At 40.2% G+C, this 19,254-nt stretch overlaps 1 long non-coding RNA gene across 1 annotated transcript in view; it reads left to right on the top strand.

Moving 5' to 3' along the window:
• The first annotated feature begins 3,054 nt into the window (after positions 1-3,054).
• Positions 3,055-19,254, top strand: part of LOC111821985 (uncharacterized) — a 17,851-nt gene continuing 1,651 nt past the window's right edge. The window contains exons 1-2 of the long non-coding RNA XR_002825283.1: positions 3,055-5,675; positions 7,048-7,261. This is a non-coding gene — a long non-coding RNA (uncharacterized LOC111821985). The remainder of the gene's footprint in view (positions 5,676-7,047; positions 7,262-19,254) is intronic.

The following is a 19,254-nucleotide window of genomic DNA, read 5'->3' as shown; positions in this document are numbered from 1 at the left end:
TGAGTGGAATCAGTATTCAGGCTCCTGACTAGGAAACTGCAGAACAAGGTGATTACTCCTTCACCTTTCCTCTGTGGCAGTGTCAAGGCCTTGAAATTTTGTTGCCCTGATGATGTATCACTAATCTAAAAAAAGTTAGGTTATAGTTACTGCATAGCCTTTGGAGATGGTTTGCACAATCATTGTCTAACCAGGTAAAGCCCTATATGTGGTATTGCTATGGCCATTATACCAGGAGAGGAATAGCAAACTAGAAATCGAAACTGGAAAGAAACTGTGAGTTCACCTCCGGTTCCTGCCTGCCTGATGCGACTTGTGCTTCAGTAAAGTGGTAACCGTGTCTGGAGTAAGCTGAAGAGGCTTAAGCTTATTCCAGTTCTTGGATGCAAAGCAAGCTTTATTCGGAATTTTTCCAGCTGCAGAAACATTAACTCAAGGCTCCTCTTTTTTTTTTTTTTTAGGTTCTTTCTTTCTTGTTCCTCCAGTATCAATTCAGGAAACAAACAAAAAGCATAAGAGCTATTTATGAATTTTTGACCAACCAGTTAGGTGTTTTCCTTGGTAGTTGAGCAAATTATTAACATAGAATTTCTGAAGGCCAAATACATAATTCTGAGTAACATATCGAAGATGGTTTCAGATTCCATAACTGCTGAGTTTTGGGATAATTGATTTCATGTGTTTCCACTGAGGATGAATCAACCTACAGTCATTTCACAGTTACTTTAAAAATATTTTTTTTCTTTTCACAGTTTTGTTTTTCTGTTACATTTGTGTTTCTCCTCATCCCACATGAAATCTTCTCTTCCCCAAGAGAGCTCACGAATGAGAATGAAGAGAGGCAAAGCGATGATGTGTTGAGTGTAGAGTGAGTTAGGCAAAGTCCCAAGACCCTTCTCAGGAGAAGGAATAACAAGGGCAGGGTACACAGTAGGAGCAAAAAGTTGCTGAGTCATATAGGGACTAGTGTTCCCACATTGGGAAAAGAAGATCTTGGCAGACTGACAGAGTTTTGTCTGAGGTCTCTGGGATGCCTAAACCACTCCCTCCAGACTTACAGTAGTATGACTTCCAGTAACTCAACTCGTAATACTCTTCCTTTTGACTCATGTGCCTCATTGCCCCATAAAGATCTTTTCACGAGCTATTTGTCTTGGGCTCAGAAATAGACATGTAAAAAGTTTAAATAGTGCAGCTCACCTTCTAGAATTAGTGAATTAATTCAAGAAATATTTCTTGAACACCCATTATGTATCAGTTACACTTTTTTCTAGGGGTTAGGGATAGAATTATGGGTCCCTGCTCCATGAAGCTTGCATTCTAATGGTAGGTGGGAGTGGTGAAGACAGACATTCTAGTAGGTAAGCCAATAAATGAACTCAATGATTTCTGATGTTAATGGCTTATGAAGAAAATAAACCTGAGGGTTACAACTGAGAGTGATGAGGGTGAGGCAAAGGCAGAGCATTCCAGGCAGAGAGAACAGCATGTGCAAAAACATAGTAGTAGACAAGGGTGGCTTGTTCTATCCTTTATTCATCAGCCTCAAAGGTCTTCTGGGAATCATGCCGGAAGTTTTGACATCACCAGTTGGACAGGGCCCTCCAGTCAGTTGGTGTTCCAAATCTTGGGAAACAGAAGTCCCCTAGGCAGCATGGCCCTAATCTAAGAAAGAAGAGTCATGGTACACCATGGTGATTCACTTCATGCTCTCTTTTGTCATCTTTGCTATTTCATCTCCCCTCTCACCCTCTAGAGTGCCTGGGTGGTGCAAATGGTTAACCAGCTACACGGGTAACTAAACGGTTGGAGGTTTGAGTCTACCCAGACACACCTTGGAAGAAAGACTTGATGAGCTGCTTCTGAAAAATCAGCCACTGAAAACCCTATGGAGCACAGTTCTATTCTGACACACATGGGGTCACCCACTATGTGTTGGAATTGACTCAATGGCGACTAGTCTCAGCCTCTACCTATTTCTAACACAATATCATCTTTAGGGGCAGCTACATACAAGCCCTCATGGAAATAGTGAATAAAAGAGTCTGAGAAGCTTCTGTGAAGGACTGTGAGAAATGGCACCATAATCACACTGGGTTTAGGTCAACATGCTACACTCTGAGATGATGAGCTTTATTTAGTACACTAAGAGAGTCGTTCTCACTTGGGTGGTCCTCCCCTCCAGCCCCCTAGGGGACATTCCACATACAAAGTGTGGAGACAATTTCGATTGTTACAACCCTGTGTGTGTGTGTGTGTGTGTGCGAGCATCTAATGCGGAAAGGCTAAATATGCTGCTAAACATGCTAGAATGCCCAGGACAGCCTCCCACACAAAGATTTAACAGTCCTCTGTTTATGGCCGAATCAAGGCTGTTGTAGTTCTCCTAACCAGCACATATTTTATTTTGCCTACCAGTCTCCAATGTTATCAGGATACTGAGTAGTCTGGGAGTCCCTAGAGATTACTATCTTCTGGATCATTATTGGAATTCAAATCTCAGCTCAGCATCTTAACTGTATGTGTGACTAAACACGTAACCTTGGGCAAGTTGCTTAACCTTTGTGTCTGTATTTCCTTACGTGCCTACGAGGCAGTTATACTCTGTCACATGGGGTAGCTATGAGTCAGAATTGACCGCATGGCACCTAACAACAACAACAAAATGGGTATAATAATAGTATTTGGGGGCACCTGGGTGGTGCAAATGTTTAACGTGTTCAGCCGCTAAACAAAAGTTTAGAGGTTCAAGTCCACTCAGAGGCACCTTGGAGGAAAGTCCTGGTGGTTTCCTTCTGAAAAATCAGCCATTGAAAATCCTATAGCACACAGTTCGACTCTGACATACATGAGGTCGCCATGAATCAGAGTTGACCTGATGGCAACTGGTTTTTTAAATATTATCTACCTCATACAATTGCTTTGAGGAAAAATGAAGTAGCACATTTGATTATAAACAGGGTCTGGCATACAATAATTGCTCAATAAATGTTAACTACTTTTTTTTTTTTTCGTGCTTCAGTGGTCTGCTTTCTGAGAGTGTGATTGGCACATATCAGAAGGGTAAAGTGGAGATAACCTGCGTCAGCATGCCCTCTCCCACAAATTCAGTTTGGTCCGTTCATCAGTTAGCTGCCATGTGCCAGGCATTCTGCCAGATGCTGGGCATATGGAGATGGATGACACACGTGGAGTGGACAGACATAGTGGGATTTGTTTCCTTAGGTATAGCAACGATGACCCCAGAGAAAAGTCGTAGACACATTTGTCTTCACTGGAAATAGAGCTGATATTTTAAAACCTCGCTAAAGTATCCTGGCTATTTTTAAATGTGCACGTGTCATTTCATCATTGTCCTCTGCAGCTGATTCCAAAAGCATAATTCAAACTAAACGTAAATTATCTTTGGTATTTGCTACAAGTCTTATTAGACAGTTTCTGGGGGCAAATCTCTAAGTGAGTAAGGAAGTGTGGCCCATTACTCGGCAAGGAAGAGTAACTGCAACTGGCTTGATTCAGAAGCGGTGGCTGCCTGTTAGAGATGTATTACATGTATTAGAGTGACCAGCCAAGCAGCAAAGACTTGCCTTTCAATAGCACATGTTACCCAGAAAAAGAAGCCCTCATCACAAAGGGCGTTAGCTGTCTTAAGTTACTGGCTCTTTCTAGAACTGTTAAGAGGCTCTGGTTTTCTTACTGAGAGGTCTAAGATCCTAACCTTTTAGTAATACCATGCCTATGTGAATTATTTTTTCCTGTGATTTTGTCATATTTAGAAAGGAATAATTCATTTCCATGTTTGGATATTTTTCTTAGATTCCTGTCATCTTTTCTAAGCTTATTGATAAGGATAAGTTGGAGTCCCATTGTCATATCTGAGCTTCCTACTCTCTGAGAATAGTGATTTAAGAGGCTCGACTCTTTTGGAAAATTCTCTGAAGAAATTGAGCAGAGACATCAAAAAATAAATTACCCCTTGTTTATAATCAAATTCATTCCTCTTTAATAAATTAGCACCTGCCAAATCCAGTCCTAGCTTCCTGTTCTTTCCGCAACCTGGATACAAAAGCATTCCATTCAACCACCCCTTCTAGTGGCTGATTTCTTGCCAGTAACTCCCAGCATGCACTACCATCTGTTTACCTCTCAGCTGCTTGAACCCACCCTGCTTCCTAAATTAATACTAAAATGCATTTTCCCAATGCCAGTCCTTTTGGCTTCTCCTTTAGGCAACAGCCAACTCCAACCTAATTTCATATAACAGTATCCACCAACTACTGTCCAGGAAGAAAATACAACAACAAAACAAGGAAATCAAATCTGTTTCAATGTAAGGCCCAAATTAGCTTCTTGAACACAATGCTGCAGTCTTATTAGATTATTTATTATAAATAAATGAAGATTTGAATGGAAGAGCCCTTAAGAAGCTAATCCTTTTTCTGCTCTCTTCTTTTTCAGCTACTGCTTGACCATGTGGGTATGGCAGTCCTCAGTGCAAACCTTCTGGGGAGAAAGGTTCTCAGATCAATTCAACAGCTGTTTTTAATTTTTCTTTCTATGTGAACCTTGGGTAGAATTAGCCACGTTTTCTAATCTTGAAAGCTTCTTATGCACTTATCTGTGGAAATTAGAAAAGACAGGATTCAAATAGGAGAGGAAAATGAAGGGGAAAGCCTAGCTCTTCTGGAATATTTCTTCTCTCTCCTTTAGACATGCTGTGCAGATAAAGAATGAGAAGAAAGATGTCTTGTAGGAGGAAGCCTTGAGAAAATTTAGGATTAGATGGCCCTGGAAAAGTTCATTATCTTCTTCCTACATTCAAACTTGAGTATGGGGGAGGTTTGGGTTGGGGAGTTGTATAGATTACAGCATACATGTTTTTGTTGCTTAGCATTCCCATGAAACCACTGAGTGCTCTTTTCCACGTCTTACCTTGCATTGTTTTCTTATATAAAATATTTTTATTGCTTTGTTGCTATCAGCATAATTTTCCCCCAAGAGAACGACTACATATTGTTCTTAGAAAAGATGAACAAAGTGAAACTTTCAATTCCAAGCATGAGAAATTCATGCAAAGTTTACAGGATTTATGAATACAGGAATTATGAAACAGGAGTTGCCTTCGGGTCCTCACAGGCTATTTTTCCGAAATCCTTCCACTCATAGTTCCCCATCCGCCTCCCATACACACAGGCACACAGTTCTAATGCCTACACGTGTGCACAGGCAAACTCTCTCTCTCTCTGTCTGACACACACAGACACATACGCAGAAAGTATAGTCTCCCAAAAGAAGTCCTTACATTGGACCAAATAAGGCTACTTAATTGCTTTTGTGGCAATTCGTCCTTTTTGTGTTCTTGTTTTTTCTAGCTGCTACTAGCAGATGACTGTCTATTAAATGCCCAACCAGCTGTATGTTGGCAGCAGAGCAAAAAGCTAAACTGCTACTGGTTCTGCCAGAGAAAATCAACTTTATCTCAAGGAGCTGAACTGCCAGGTGGAGTTGAGTAAACTGTGAGGTTGCAACACAGTTGAGGCACACAGCTCACCACCAACGAAAAAAAGCCAACCCAGTTCTGCTTTTGAATGTCTGCTAAACTGACGGAACTGAGTGATATATACAAGGGTGAAGCAATAGCCTCTGGAGAAAGAGCCCTATTGTATTGACAACTAGTAAGTGAACTGCTATTTCAGCATCTTTATGTGCAGAATACAATTGTGTCTATTTGCCCCCAAGAGAGATAGGCCAAGAAGATGAAAGCTACATGGAAATTAGGAGAGAAGTTGTTTATTCTTTTTGCTAGATCAACTGATTCATAGGCTTACAAAGATAGACAGAGCTTTTTGAGAGAAACTAGTTCAACCTCTTTTTTTTTTAGGTAAGGAAACTGAAACTTGGGTGAATTGAATGGCATGAGGCTGTTGGTTTAATTCAAAGTTTAGGGGTTTTGGGTTCAAATGTCTAACTTTGTAAAATGGAGATAATAACATCTAGGTGATAGGTTGCTACGGGGATGAAAAGACAGAGCACAGTTAAAGTTCCTAACTTGCTACTTGGAGAGTTACCTTCTCTTCCTTTGACCAGGGTCACTCAGCTAGTTAGCCACAGAGCAGGGACTAGACATCATTTCTTAGTTTGGTGCTTTCAGCTGTGTACACTATTATTTCAGTATGTGGAAAACCAGTTAGAAACCAGTTGCCATAAAGTTGATATGACTCACAGTGACCCATGTGTGTCAGAGCAGAGCTGTGCTCCATAGGGTGGTCAATGGCTGACTTTTTGGAAGTAGATTACCAGGTTTTTCTTCTGTGGCACTGCTGGGTGGATTCAAACCTTCAACCTTTTTGTTAGTGGCTGAGAGCTTAACCTTTTGTACTATCCAGGGACTAGGCATATGGAGAACCAAACCAACTGCTGTCAAATCAATTCTGACTCATGGTGACCCATGGGGTTTTCAAGGCTGTGAACTCCTGAAAGCAGATCATCAGGCCTTTCTTCTGAGGTGCCTTTGGGTGGGTTCACACTGCCAACCTTTCAGTTAGTAGTCAAGCCTTAACTGTTTGTGCCACCCAGGGACTCCCATATGGAGAACAGGATGTCTGAAATCCCCAAATGAATAAACTCAATGATTACACTAAAAGCTTCTTTTCGGTTAGTTGTTTCCAACAGCCACACTAACAACTTGTACCAGAGCTGCTAATAATTAACCGAAGGGAGTGACTGGATGGGAACTTTTCCAGGCCACTCCAGAGTGTACCTTGCCAGAAACAGTGTGAGAGGCAGCCAGAGTAAAGACGAGAAGGAAAAGTCCAGGGCTTGCAAAAACACACGTGTAGTATTGAACGGCTTGGCTCTGGGACAGACACCGAAGTGCTTTCTTCATTTGTATGTTTACAGATTCGGGATCTCATTTAGGATCCAAATTCAGAGCAGCAGCCCGGGTTCTGGGTTTTCTCAGGGGCATTTACGCAATAAATTAATTAGTGACTTTCTGCAGCCTTTCCTGAATGACAATCTCTATTTTAACATCTTGACCTTTTTCAGGAGTCTCACGGAATGGATTTTGGAAGAGAATGAGGAGAAACGGATCTGGGAGTAGTGGAGTTTGAGCAGAAAGCACTTTGTTATTGAAACTCCGGTTTTTGGCATCTCTTCAAAAAAGCTGGATATCAAAGAATGCTTAAATCTGACACAAAAATAGAAGAAAAAATGAGCAAACACTAACTTCCTTCTAAAACACTAGGGAAGGAATCATTTGGTAAGTGCTGGCAGTGGGCTGCTAAGTGAAGGCTGCTTTCATGGACCTTTCACTGTTTGCTTACCCTGGGCACCTCAGTTCTGATCAGACAGACTTTCTGTGTCTCTGGAAGCAGACTTTTTTTCATGAAGAATCTAAATCCTGCCTCATGATCTTGTCAAAGTAATGTCAGATGATTTCTTTCGTCTATTTCAGAATGAAAGAACAAATGAACTAGGGTAATCTGAGTTGTTTGAAGATACTGGTGGTTCAGTGGTAGAATTCTCACCCTCCCATGCTGGAGACTTGAGTTTGATTTCTGGCAAATGTACCTCATGCACAGCCACCACCCATCTGTCACTGGAGGTTTGCGTGTTGCTATGATGCTGAACAGATTTCAGAGGAGCTCCTAAACTAAGATGGACTGGGAAGAAAGGCCTGGCAATCTACTCTCAAAAATCAGCCTATGAAAACCCTGTGGATCACAATAGTCTGATCCATGACAGATCATGGGGATGGTACAGGACTGGGCAGCATTTTGTTCCATTGGGTGTGAAGTTGCCTTGAGTTAGTGGCTGACTTGACGGCAGCTAACAACAACAATGTGAGTTGTTAGCTACCCCAAGACATCAAATATTCAGAGACTATCATGGCCACCACTGAATCTTCAGGACCTAGAACTGCGTATGTGCATATAACCTTATATGTATCTCAAGATTCTCTATTTAAGTAGTGTCACTGGATTGTACCTTCAGCTGTTTGATTCAAGACTCAAAGAGATATTTGGATTAATTGTGGAAGGGAGGGAAGCTAATTTCAAGTCACCATAGATCCAGAATCCTCCCTTTCAAAGATTTTGATCCTGAGACACCATACCCCATGCCCTTTTCTTAAAATGAACCACAATCTCTTCTAGTGGATGTGTCTCTTGTACTACCTACAACCATCAGCTATTACAGAAATATCTTTACGTTCATTTAGACCCCTAGAGATTCCACACATCTCCTGACCAATGACTAGTACGTAGCTAGAGCAGGTAGCAGGGAACCACGATGGATGTCGTAGATAAGAAAGAGTTAATGTCTTCATCTTTTTTTCTCTCTTCCTTATTTTTTCTTTTAAATATCCTGTTTTGTTACTTGCTACTGAGAACCGTTTCTACTTACATCTACACTGAAATTTGAATATCAGTTGTGGGGATTTTCCAGCAACCATTATACCAGCAAAACTATGAAGTTATATTCAAGCATATCAAAAAAGCATTCTTAGATGTATTTAGAAAGATTTCCTACTAATCATTTCGACTTGAATTGAATTTAAAGTCATGGAAAAATAATTAAGGCAGAATTTAATTATTTAATATAAAATGTGACACACAATAATAATTCTTCTTCATCCTAGGACAGCACATCCCATATTTGTACTGAATGGCAATGATTTTTTTATGGGTTTTCCCTTTGGTGACCTTTATAAAAAGTTGAAGGCAAAGCTCTAAGTCAGTTCATTCCACCTCCTCCTTACAGCTTTAAAGTAAGTATTGGGGAAGTGCTGTTTCTACAAATCAAGTCCTGGTTTGGTGCCAAAATTTTTTAAGAAACAGAATTCTATATGCAGATTGCCTAACCCAAGACAACTTTATGGTTCTTGAGACTTTTTTTTTTTTTTTTGGTGCTCTTCCCTGTGCAATTTATTATGGAAAGCATATCCTTTTCTCCTTTCGTTTGTGTAGTTAAGTAAGAAAGAAGATTTGCTTCTTCTCACCACATAAACTTATAGAATCACAGGGTCTTAGAATTGCAAGGGACGTTATAAGTCAGTTGGCGCTAGATAGAAATCAGCTACTTTAAATTCTTGCCCAGTGTCCCCCCCCCCCTTTTTCCTTTTTAGCTGCCAGTTGATTTAAGGAAAGGCATGATTCTGTGAATGCCTAAGCTCTGTTTCATATCCTACTTCTGTCTTCCTCTGGACTTTGTTTAAATGGCTTTGCCAGGAGGACTTTCCAGGGGTGGGGTTTTGTGCATGGACACGTATGAGAACCCACTGGTGCCCTACATTCTTGGGGGAGGTGATTTTCAGCAGGGATTTTTTTTTTTTTTTTTTTGCTTCACAGAATAAGAGTGCATGTGTGCATTTTTTCTACTCAGCACAGGTGGTAGTTCCCTACTGACTGGTATTTGTTTTGAAGTCATGTGGCCAAGAGGGCTTCTGCCAATGTTTACTCACTGCACATTCAAATATGACGCCCTGACACCCATTCACAGGACATCAGTGTTTTATCCAATTCTCCTGCCAGAAAAGGAGGCAGAAAGTTGCTTTCTTTGTAAAAGCAGAATGTTTAGTACTCAAGAGGCATACTTTATGATTGTTGCTTTTTTAATATTAAGTGTATTATTTATTTAATTATGACATTATTTAAGATGACTGCATGTCTGATAGTATCTGGGATAGTTCTTAATCACTGCCACATTTAATAGAGAATTACTTCATGGTACTAGGAAGTGAGGCTTACGACCACTTTATACCTCACTGCAAATAGAAGCTGCTCTGCCAGCTGGGTCTGGGAGTAAAGACACAGTAGACCAAAGGCACAACCAATGTAGAGAATGAGCAGAAATAAAGCTGTATTGTTGTCAGCCCCTGAGAAATGGAGGCCATTTGTTACTGCAACATAACCTAGCTTATCCTGACCAATAACAGACTGTATACTGGAAAGAGCAGAAAAACTAAGTACAAATCCTGGTTCTGCCAATAACAATGTGATAACAAGTAAAGTATGAGTCCCTGAGTGATGCAAATGGTTAACATGCTGGGCTGCTAAGCAAAAGGTTGGAGGTTCGAGTGTACCCAAAGATGCCTCAGAAAAAAGGTCTGACAATCTCCTTCAGAAAAATCAGCCACTGAAAGCCCTATGGAGCACAGTTCTACTCTGACATACAGGGGGTCTCCATGAGTTGGAATAGACTTGATGGCAACTGGTTTACTGGTTTTAATGACTAAAGTACCAATGACCTTTACTCCTTGAACCTCGGTTTCCTCTTGTGAGAAATGGGTACACTAACAATCACCTTCCTGATCTCACAGGCTTGGTATGTGGCTAAAAAGGAATCGCTTATGTTATAGTACACTGATAAGGTCCATGCGCCATATAAATTTAAGACACTATTACAATTGGATTTTCCTCGTTTGTGAATTGCATACATTGATCTTCACCTCTTCGTAGCTTTCTAACAAATAAAAACAGTGCATCATACTTATAAAATTTTATAAGCTGTCAGACACAAATATATCTTCTTGTCCCAGAATAATACTTCTGACTGTAGAAGATCCTTCTCTTCAACCATCCAGCTTACAGAGGGACACAATATGGAGTAGTGCTCAGACATGGAGACATTTCCCTGGCCACGTCAATCTGCTCCATTATCTTTTCTGATCAATGGGCATCTCATGTTCTGGCCAAATTGCTTTCACTTTCTAAGAGAGCATTATAAATGTCAGGGGATTTATGACGTTCTCAGGGAAGATATCAGGTGGTTACATTATTTATTTTCTTAGGCAGAGTTAGACAGTGAAAAAAGCATTAGCTTTAGAATCAGGCAGACCTGGTATGTAGTAGTCACTCAATACATTTCTGTGGACTAAATGAATGAATCAGCAGAAATCTCACCAGTAACACTTTTTTTAGCTGTGTGAACTTGTACAAGTTATTTAACCTCTCTGAGCATCAGTGTCCTCACTTGTAGCATAAGAAATAATCTCTACCTCATAGGGTTGTTTAAAGGATTAATGAAATGGGAGGTATACATGGTCTAGCAAAGTGCCTAGTAAATATTTAGTAAGTGTTAACTTTCAGTTTATTGGCTATGTATGTCCTGGAGTGGGTGGCCAGCTCATAGGAAAAAGAGTGGGCTTTTGGGCTTGTTTGCAGGGCTCCATTAATGAGGTCTCTAGATTCCTTCTGAAAAAAATCAACAACGTTTTGATAAGACCATGCTTTCCTTGCCGCAGAAGAAAGACCCTATGAGTGCACCTCAGGAAAACCTTTAAAATGCTTTTGACATACAAAAGCTTCAAGAGCTCTGCTTTGGAAAAGCTTTCATATAAGAGGAACCATACTGCTTTCCATTGCCTTGTTTCCCGTCTCCTCACAATTACATTCCCTTTATCTCCCTGTGAGTGTATCTGCCTGTTTAATATACTCACCAATGACTGAATGACCCTTCTGCAGGTGTTTCTTAGTATCAAACTTAGCAATTTAGAACAGTAACAATCAGGCAGATGACAAACTTTTCAATAATTTGCATCACCAAAGGGGAAAGGAAGAAACATTGTCTATTATTGAGCTTTTCCATATATATATTATTTCATTTAATCCTCAGAGCAATCCTGTGAATTAAGTGGCTCTATTTATTTATTTATGCAGAGGTGGTTTTAAAATGAGGACATTAAGGTACAAAGAGGTTCAGGAATTTGCCCAAGGTCATGTAACCGGTGAGTGGTGTAGCCGGGAATTGAAGGCAAGTCTGTTTAATTTCAAAGCCATATTCATTCCCTCATGGTCGCCCTGCCTCACTGTTTACTGCATCTTCAGCACCTCAGTTTGATACAACAAAGAGGGCTGACAGTCTGTGTGTGTGAGGAGAGCCTTTGGAGCTCTAGGGGCCTGAATTCTTACACTGATAATTACTAATTCTGTGGCTTTGGACATGCTACTTATCATCTCTGAGCTTCAAGTGCTTCATTAGTAAAAAGAGAAAAATCACCCCTTTCAGGCAATGTCATAGTGAGGACCAGAGACAATATATGTAGAGTGACCGGCATAGAGGAGGGTTCAATCTGTGGAGGCTACTGATGTTATGATTATGGTTATCCTCAATAAATGAACCTTGAATAGGATGATTGACACTACAGAGCAGTTCTTGATAAGTGCCAAATAGGTGATACAGATATCATGCATATTTGAAAGGAGGTGCAAAGGAGATTCTTTCTTGTTAGAAGGGCTGGGGCAAGACTCAGACTAGCTGGTCACTAGACTGTAAATTCCATGAGGGTAGGCACCGGGTCTCCTTTTTTTTTCCCCTCGGCATTTTCTTTCTATGATTTAGAACAATGGGAAACACACAGTAGGTTCTCAATAAAAATGTGCTGAATGCATGAATGAAATTTGTCCTTAAAGGATGGATTTCGAAGGGATATAAAGAAGACTGGAAGGAATGGAAAAGATGATAAAAATGGTGAGGTAGTCTGAAAGTTTATAGTATTTATGGGAGACAGAAAGTAAAATGATGTGGTTGGAGAAGAGAAATGGTTGGACAAGGAAGTTGGGAGATTCAAGAAAATGCGAGTCTCAAATACAACTTGGCAGTCAGTAGTATCTAATATTGCAGAGAATTTTAAGAAAGCCTAATTCAATAATCAGGCAATCAAGAAGCCACATATTGCCCTTATTATAAGATAATTACAGTACTGACTCATCTAGTTGTCATGGGGATTAAGAAAAATATTGCGTCTAAAGAGCTTGGCACAGTACCTGGCACATAGTAAGCCCTCAGTAAATTAGTTATTATTAATATCAAGTTATTAGTATTTATCACTTTGTGACATTTCTGTGAGTGGTGATAGCAGAAGCCATATGGTGGAGATAGGAGCTGCAGATCAGAGAGATGGTGGATGTGTATCAATATTTATCAAGAACCCACAGGCGAAAAGAACTGTCCAGGTCCTCTGGAGGACATAGAAGTGGGACTTCCTCGACTTCCTCCTAGTGCTTCTTGTTACTTGGAAATGTCCCTGGTCCCTCAAGGACCTTATTACCAGGTGCAGAGGTGAAGTGTGCATAACTGATAGCATATTGCTAGCTGGTTTTGAAAGCTGATCTTTTTGGGGACCCCTTCCTGTGCTTTCACCAGAACCCAGTTAGCTTCACTACATTGAGTAGATTCACTACTCAGTTAGCTGTGCTGAACACCAAAACCAAAAAACCAAACCCATTGCCATTGAGTGGATTCCAGCTCATAACCGCCCCATAGGGTTTCCAAGGAACAACTGGTGAATTTGAACTGCCACATGCTCAACCACTGCACCACCAGGGCTCCACATTGGATACAGGAGCCAGTATGTCCCAAATGCTGTCCTAGGGGAAGTAAAAGGGGGTAGAGGGAGCTCTAGGGTCTGACCTTTACCCAAATGCAGATGAGTTACCTAAAGCAACAATCTGAGATTATGAGATTGGCCTTCGATTTACATGCATTTTTTTCGAGCTTCCAGTAGTATGAGACCTTGTGAAGAAGAGCAGAGAGGTTGCAGACTAAATAAAGAGCAGTTTTAGAACAAATGTTCCCTGCATAGCTGAGTACTGCGTTAGCAGCAATTGTATGACTCCACTATGCAAGTACTTAAATAACTATGATACAAGGTAGAAAGTGATAAACACAGAGCACGTAAGGGAATTTGGAGGAATTGCCTTAGCTAATTCAGGAAAGGCTTTTTGGAGGAGATAGAACTGGAGCTGTTCTTCTTCCTAACATTTGATTTTGAAATATTTAAAACATACAACAAAATTGAAAGAATAATACCCTGAACACCCATATGCCCGTCACTGAAATCCAATATTTAGTAATATTTTATCATATTTACTTTCTTTCCATTTATACGCACACACACACATATACATTTTATGTATGTATATATAATATATACTTTATGGGCATAAAAAAACAAGAACAGTTGCCGTTGAGTAGATTCCGACTCATAGCGACCCCATGTGTTACAGAGTAGAAATGTGCTCCACAGAGTTTTCAATCCATGGCCTTTTGGAAGCAGATTGCCAGGACTTCCTTCTGAGGCAACTCTGGATGGGCCCCAATCGCTTACCTTTTGGTTAGTAGTTAAGTGCTTAACTGTTTATACCAACCAGGGACTCCTGATATGTATGTGTATGTATTTTTTCTGAATAATTTGAGAGTAAGTTGCAGACATCATGGCACTTCATTCCTAAGTACTTCAGGGTGCATCTCTTATGAACGAGGACTTTTTCCTACAGAGCCACGACATCACTATTACCAAAGAAAATGAGGAATCCTGACTGGAGCTAGATTTTGGAGGAAAGGTAAGGTTTGAAGTTTTGATGAGCAGGCAAAGAGTCTCTCTTGGGCAGAGGACACAGAATAAGCCCAAGCACAGATGTAGTGGCCTAGTTTATTTTCTTTCTTTCTTTCTTTATTTTGTAGTGACCTATTTTAATCCCTCCATTTCAAGAGAAACCACTCCTAGACCAGAAAGCCAATGTGATTTTCTAAAGGCCCTAGAGGTAGTTCTGAAAGAGCTGGAGCCAGGACCCACACTTCCTGATTGCTTTTGCCTCGCTCCCCAGCTCCCCACCACATTCCTCTTCCTGGCATAGTGCTAGATTTAGAATATGACAGGCTCTTGGTTTCTACACAGGAGCACCTTTAAGTCAATCTTAGTTTAAAAAAGCTTTTTCTATGGCACCTTTCTATGTGGGTTTCCAGGTGTTGCCAACCCGAATCCTGCCATTTCTCCTGTAAAATCAAGGTTTAAACAGGTGAAGAAATAGAAGTAGGGATGGGGTGACTAACTGCATAGTAAGTCACGGAAAAAGCCTGGAGTAATGTTTCAGGTCCCAGGGAAAAAGCAGTACTCTAACCTGTGCTAGACTCATCTCCACATCTTCCTCCAAGGCCCTAATGGCCTGGGTGTCCCTTTCCCTCCTTCTTCTTTCCTCAGTGAAACACCAGGAGCCAGTATATTCAGGAAACTGGCTGGATTGTGAATGAGGACCTTTAGTGCTGGCCTGACTCTGCTTCTGCCTAATGGTGTGACCTTAGATCAGTGGTTCTTAACTAGGGGTGACTTTGTTCCCATGGGATATTTGGCAACGTCTGGTGACATTTTTAGTTGTCACAACTGGGGGGCTGCTAGTGGCATCTACTTGGTAGAGGCCAAGGATGCTGCTAAATATCCTACAGTGCACAGTAAACAAAAGATTATTCAGTCCAAAATGTCAGTAGTGCTGAGGTTGAGAAATCCTCTTTTAGACAAATCATTTAATTTCTCCAGGTCTTAATAGCCTCATTTTTGAAAACTCAGTGATTCTCCATCTTGAGAGTGCTTAAGAATCTTTAAGAGGCCCCATTTTTAGGGATTCCATCGTTAGTCCACAGAATATACCTTATAAAATGGTACACTGATGGGTTTCTGAGATCCTTGTCAGCCCTCTCCTTTTTTAATTCTAAAAATGCTGATGAGTAACAAAAATACTTAGAGTTCCAGCCTGAGCACTGGATGAATATGGAAGCAGGCAGTGATAACCCACAAGATCTCCTGTCTGTCTCTCTCGCTTACACACACACACATACACACACAGACATCAACTCCATGAGCCCACAGAAGGGTCGCATGTGTCTGTGATGAGACTTGAAACCAGCCCTTTTGCCTTTCTCTGAAGCCTGTAAGCCCACCAATACCTGGTGTGGGTAACCCTATAGACATGTGGCAATGCCAGTTATTCCAGAACACGAAGTATGACAGAACAACCAAACCAAACCAAACCCATTGCTGATGAGTTGATTCCGACTCATAGCAACCCTATAGAATAGAGTAGAACTGTACTATAGGGTTTCCAAGGAGCAGCTGCTGACCTTTTGGTTAGCAGCTGAGCTCTTAACCACTGCGTCACCAGGGCAGAACACAGACACTCCTTTAAAGTCAAATGTTGACTCTCCAGGTATGTTCTTTTCAGCAGAAGCACTTTGTAACACTAGACCATCATCTGGCATTTTTAGGTTTGTACTATCAAAGAGGGTGTAGGCAAGTTTTTTTTTTTCCCCGTTTATTGTGGGGTTTGGAAAGGTAAAGAAGAAATATTTTTGAAGCATATGTTATTTTGGGGAAGGACAAGGTTGGGTGTGTTGCTACCATTTACAAAAGCATGACTCCAAGTGTACTCATAGCTTCTGATTATTGAGTATCTTCTATGTGTCAGATGAGATACTTATATGACATCATTTAATTCTCATAGAGCCTTGCAAGGAAGGAATTATTATTCACATTTTTCAGATGATGAGACTGAGGTTCAGAGACATTTAGTAACTTGTCCAAGATCACCCTTACTAAGTGGCAGAGTCTACTTATCAGCCTAGGACTGTTTGATTCCTAAGCTCATTCTCTATTACTATTGCTTAATTCCTTCTGTGGAGGACGAGAGATGACCCCAGAAAGGCAGAGACAGTGGAAGCAGGAGGGCACAGAACACAAACAATTTCTCCCCTGGCCTGTTCCCAAACAGCTGCGTTTGTGTGCTCCTAGGCTTGTTTTTTGTTTGGAGATTATATAGGTATATTGGGGTAATAATAGGCAATGCCTATTTATTTCATCATTCCTAAGTAACCAATGCCCTGGTGGTGCAGTGGTTAAGAACCCAGTAGCTAACCAAAGGTTGGCAGTTCAAATCCACCAGTCTCTCCTTGGAAACCCTATGGGGCAGTTCTACCCTGTCCTATAGGGTCGCTATGAGTCAGAATTGACGGCAGCAGGGTTTTTCTTTTAAGTATACAAGTTTCTCCACCAAGATAATGTATTCTAAGATGGGAGGATTAAAAATATATATATATAGTATAGAGATGTATTTATTTGTTTTCCTAAGGTACAACCCCAGAGCTACTGAATTAGAATTTCTAGGGGTAGGGCCTAGGGCCTAGAAATTTATTTTTTCTTTGTTTGGTCTATCAGTATCAAATCTCCACCAGTAGGATCATAATTCTTTCTTTCGATTAGGATATTTTCTTCAAAAGGTTTCAGTTCAAGTTCAATCATGGTACCTGGAAGCAGTGATACAGTAGGTCATTACCTCTGCCAACATGTTGACGTGGGCAGGTATCAGATTATGTCTTGAGAGAAAGAAACCTAGGATAGGTTGAAGGAACTCTACCCATCTTACCCAAAGCATGACAAAGAAACCAGAGCTGAGTGAGGCCCTTCAGTGGGAAGTTCTAGGTAATTCTTCAGGTCCCTTCTTATTAAGGAAATGGAGAATGGATTTTGGCAAAGCTAAGATAAATTCTAAAAAGGTTCATTAGAAGGAGCTACCAAAGATGTATTTCTTTTATTATGTTAAAATAAGTTGATTGTAAGGACACTACAAGGCATTTTAAATTGATTCAACTCTAAGCATTCTAATATCTACAACTTATTAGATATGTTTTAAAAATATGATCTTGCCACGAAAAGGATAACAGCATGTTTTACATACTTTTGCATTAGAATGGTCTTCCTCTTTGCAAGTAAGTGTGTTTACAGTTGGACTGTGGCATACTTTTAGCTAAAATACAACAGTAAGGGCTGAGTCTTTGTTATTTACTTTCTAGCATTAGAATCTTTTAGCTTACAGTTCATCTTTCTCCTCCACTCGACTCCCTGGTGCTTTGTTCATATCTCTTTAATAACACTTACTATGTTTTATTGCAATTTATCTGCTATGCATTTATCTCACTATACAGTGAGAAACACCTAAAGAGCTGTATCTGGGCACTGTTATCATTGTGAACCCACTGAATGGCATGGAGAAAACATTTAATGAGTATGTTAAATGAGGAAAAAAAAGAATATATTTTCTTCCAATATAAAGCCAAGTATTGCTTTGGTAGGCTCTCACTGGCCACACAATCATCAGAAACATAAACTTAAATATTTTCTTTGTTAATGAAGGTAATGCTATTGATCTACTGTCCACGTGGAATGACACCATGGGGTAGGGTGATTTACTAGGAGCAGTGATGGTTTCGAGGTCAAAGCAGACAATTGACCCAGGTTTTCTTTTATTCAAACATATTTGAGACCAATGTCTTTTACTGTTTAGGAATAGGTCTTTAATTTTATTTATCTATTTAGTTTTTTTAATATAAAGGCAAAACACTTTGGCTGTAGAAAAATAGAAAACATAGTCATGTGTCTGTTAAGATTCTTTGATTATAAGCAAAAGAAACCAGTAATTGTGAATTTAGCTGAGAAAGAAAGTGTATTGAAAGGATATAAGGAAGCTTCCAGAATGGACAGGAGGCCAAAGAACCAGTTAAGAAATAGAATAAGAAAAAGGGGAGCTCTAGGCATTAAAGTGTTAGGAACTTGATTGCCTAGTTCAGGTACCACCATAGGAATGAATGAAATTTGACATTTTTTCTGTCCTAATGTAACTCAGCCGAAGGTATTATTAGTTCATCTTAGGATGCGTGCAAGCTCCTTGGACTGGCATAAGAGAAGATCTGGCCAAGGAATCACCAGAGATTCTCTTTGGCTCCCCTAATGCACATGTAAGGAGGAGGTGACTTTGCAAAAGGAAATTGGGGTACTAGTGGAGAGTGGCAATGGATGCTGGTAGGAATGATTGTTGTTGTTAGTTGCGGTCAAGTCAACTTCGACTCATGGCGATCTTCTATATAACAGAATGAATGTTGCCTGGTTCTGCATCATCTCCATGATTTTTGATATATTTGAGTCCATTGTTGAGGCCACTGTGTCGACCCATCTCATTGAGGGGTTTCCTATTTTTTGCTCACCCTCTACTTTACCAAACATAATGTCCTTTTCTAGCAATTGGTGTTTTCTGATGATGTGTCAAAAGTAAGCACGACAAAGTCTCACCATCCTTGCTTCTAAGGTTGTTATTTCTTCTAAGGCTGATTTGTTTGTTCTTCCGGCAGTCCACAATATATTCAATATTCTTCACCAACACTGCGATTCAAATGCATCAATTCTTCTGTTTTCCTTTTTTATTGTCCAGCTTTCGTATGTATATGAGGTGATTGAAAAGACCATGACTTGGATCAGGTGCACCTTAGTCATCAAAGTGACATCTTTGCTTTTTACGCATAATAATAACAGTTCGTATTTTCTGTTTTCTTTTCAGGCTTTATTCTAATCATAACTATAATAACAAGATTAGGATCTCACTCTGTATAGTTTTATGTCCCACTTAGAAAAAAAAACCATATATATATATA

Source organism: Trichechus manatus, unplaced genomic scaffold, assembly GCF_000243295.1.
Source record: "Trichechus manatus latirostris isolate Lorelei unplaced genomic scaffold, TriManLat1.0 scaffold00119, whole genome shotgun sequence".
NCBI classification, from domain to species: domain Eukaryota; kingdom Metazoa; phylum Chordata; class Mammalia; order Sirenia; family Trichechidae; genus Trichechus; species Trichechus manatus.
This window is presented reverse-complemented; position numbering and strand designations above follow the sequence as displayed.